We start from the raw sequence: 2,843 nt of genomic DNA on the forward strand, positions 1-2,843 counted from the left end.
ATGGCATCCAGCTCGTGGGAGCCGGATAATACCCACGTTCCAAGGATGAATGAAAGAATTACAGAATCAGCCCTAAGATTAAAAAAAAGTCCTGAGGCCTGAAAGATTTCACGTAGCAGCCTTCTGATGGGAATAAACTCTCTGTTTTGTTTCCCACATATTTTTTCCTATAAAAACCTTTACTGAGGTTCCCAGGCCTCTGAAATAGTTTTAGATGTCTCCTCAGACATCTGATAATAAAGCTTCCTGCCTTGCACCAACATGTGAAACTTGCTGTTTTCTGTTTCTATGAGCAAAGAGCAGCCAGACTTGGGCAGTGGTAATGTCCTGGCTGGTACCTTACCGGTACTCCTACCTGTTCTCAGCCTTCAGCTATACTCACTGTCTTGAATGAGCCATGCTTTCTCCTCCCACAACGAATTTGCACATCCTTTTACTTCTGTGTGGAAAATTCTTTCCTATCATTTCCCCAGCCACTTCTATCTGATTTTCATTTTCTTACAATCTCAGCAAAGCAACACTCTTTCAGAGAACTCCTTCCCAAATGACCCTCCCCCTGAAAATACCATTATAGGAATGTTCCCTTCAAAGGATGCATTACTCTTTGTACATATGTGTACCTCATTGTGACTATTTGACTAAGGCTTACCTATCACACTAGAATGAAAATTAGAAGGATTATGAACTGTATTAATTTTCAATCACTATTATTCCCAGAACATAGAAAAATAATTGGCACATAATATGAATTCAATAAATATTTGTTGCATGAGTAAACAAATTATGAAACATTTAATGTTCACAGAGATTATATGACTAAAGACACAACTAATTAGTGACAAAGCCAGGACTCATACCCTGATATTCTGACTCTAGATTCTGTTCTCTTTTCGTAGCTTCTCAGTAGACTAAATTTGGAAATGGGCAGTTTCTTGGAAGGAAGGTATTGGAGACAGAAAGAAAAAAAAAGAGACACAGATCACATCATCTGCTTTCACAGAGTCCACAGTTCTTTGAACCTGGAGATCTTTGGTATAGCTTAATTATAAAGCAACCTGTATCTACTCAAAAAAGAAAGGGAAACTACTCCTAATGTCAGCCAAGAGAGCTTTCAAAGTCTGAAGACAAAACAAATGTTTGCTTGGTGGCTTTCTTTTGTCCCTTTATGTTTATTTTCAGACTATGGGGACATACAAGTTACATTGCTTTACAACGAGTCACCCATTCTAAAAACAGAACTCTATTTGTGTGAACAATAGTTATCAGTCCAGTTTGATAGTAAGACTGAAAACCAGCCTTTGTTGAGTGAATAGCTTTTTCTGTTCCTATCGATCATCTGAAATGAGGTGAAATTTTAATATGAGCTAGTCAGTTAAAAAGTAATATTCTGTGAAAGTGGATGCATACTCATTGGAAAAGAAATGAAAGAAAAAAGCTAAAAATGTACAAGGAAGAAACCAAAATGTATTTGAAATCCTACCTCCCAAATATAATCAGTTAATATTTGGGCACACATCCTTCCAAAGACAGTAATCTCTCAAAAACCTGTATCTTCAATGAATTGACTGCTTTCAGATGTGCAACCCAAAAGTTAAATTGTTCAAGGCTGGAGTCAAGAGCCCTGGATTTGAATAACAATTCTGCCACCTACCATCTGTGTGACCTTGGATAATTACTCAACTTCTTTAACCTTAACTTTCTCTATTCAAAAATTGTGCCAGGATCTGTTTTGCAGGGTGGTTATAAAGATACATTGAAATAAGGTATGCAGAATACCAGGTAATACTCATGCATCTATGGAAAAATAATACAATTTTATTTTCCCTGTAAGGTATGGATAGTGATGATCTGATGTGAGGCTTGATGTACACAACGAAAGTAAAAGTGGGAGATGCATCTATAGACGTTCTACAGTGAGAGGGACAGGCCAATGTCTTCAGCTACTCTTTCATGAGTGCTGATGGGCACTGGGACCGAATTGACTTTTAGACAATTTTGATGGTTAAGTTTACCAAAATTATCTGAAAAGTCATTCTCCACAAAAATAAATTGTGTGGTATTATACAAAGACAGAATTATCATTTATTGAGCAAAGTATTAAAGTAGGGTTTTGCTAGGTCCTTAACATTTGTTATCTTATTAAATCTTCTCTACAACACCGCTTCTCGGCCTTTTGGCTAAGATCAAGTGTAGTAAATGTTCTCTACAACACTATAAGTTAGATGCCATTACCTGAAACATTTTATAGATTAGGTAACTGGAAGTGGAGATGATTTGCTCGAGGATCTACAATTAATAACAAAGTAACTCAGATATGATTCTACATCTGGCTGACTTAAAATTTGAAGCCCTAAATTATTTGGTAGGCATTTGGAACATCTGAATTTACTTTTTAAAATCTCATAAAAATGTATTTTCAAGAGAACAGTTACACTTTGAAAAGCGAAATATAAATAATGTCTATCTAATAGGCAATAAGCTTAAGGTTTGAAAGGATGCATCATTAGTTTATTGTCCAATAATATTCACAATCAGTGGAATGAAAGAACTAGGGATGACCTTGAACTCTTAACTTTCTACAAATAAATTGATTTTTGGAAGGAAGAAAGAAATATTCACAGCTCATTTGAAGAGTTGTTGCTCAGGAAAATATTTCGCATCTAAATGACATACTCATTCAAAGATCATATGGTTCATGCAATAATTTTAAATCTGGAGGGCAGACATTACAATGCCTTTTTTACTTATAGAAGAGGTTAGATCACAGATTCAATTAGTATTAGAGGAAAGTCTGGGCTTTCTCACTTTCAATCAAGTGTCATTTTGTTATACCGTATCTTATT

At 35.6% G+C, this 2,843-nt stretch overlaps 1 non-coding gene across 1 annotated transcript; it reads left to right on the top strand.

Annotated features, from left to right (window-relative positions):
* The first annotated feature begins 2,157 nt into the window (after positions 1-2,157).
* Positions 2,158-2,344, top strand: LOC134371251 (U2 spliceosomal RNA). The gene has a single exon (XR_010022711.1). It is a non-coding gene; the product is annotated as a U2 spliceosomal RNA (small nuclear RNA).
* The last annotated feature ends 499 nt before the right edge of the window (positions 2,345-2,843 follow it).

The sequence above is a fragment of the Cynocephalus volans genome, chromosome 2 (genome assembly GCF_027409185.1).
Source record: "Cynocephalus volans isolate mCynVol1 chromosome 2, mCynVol1.pri, whole genome shotgun sequence".
In the NCBI taxonomy this organism is placed as follows: Eukaryota; Metazoa; Chordata; class Mammalia; order Dermoptera; family Cynocephalidae; genus Cynocephalus; species Cynocephalus volans.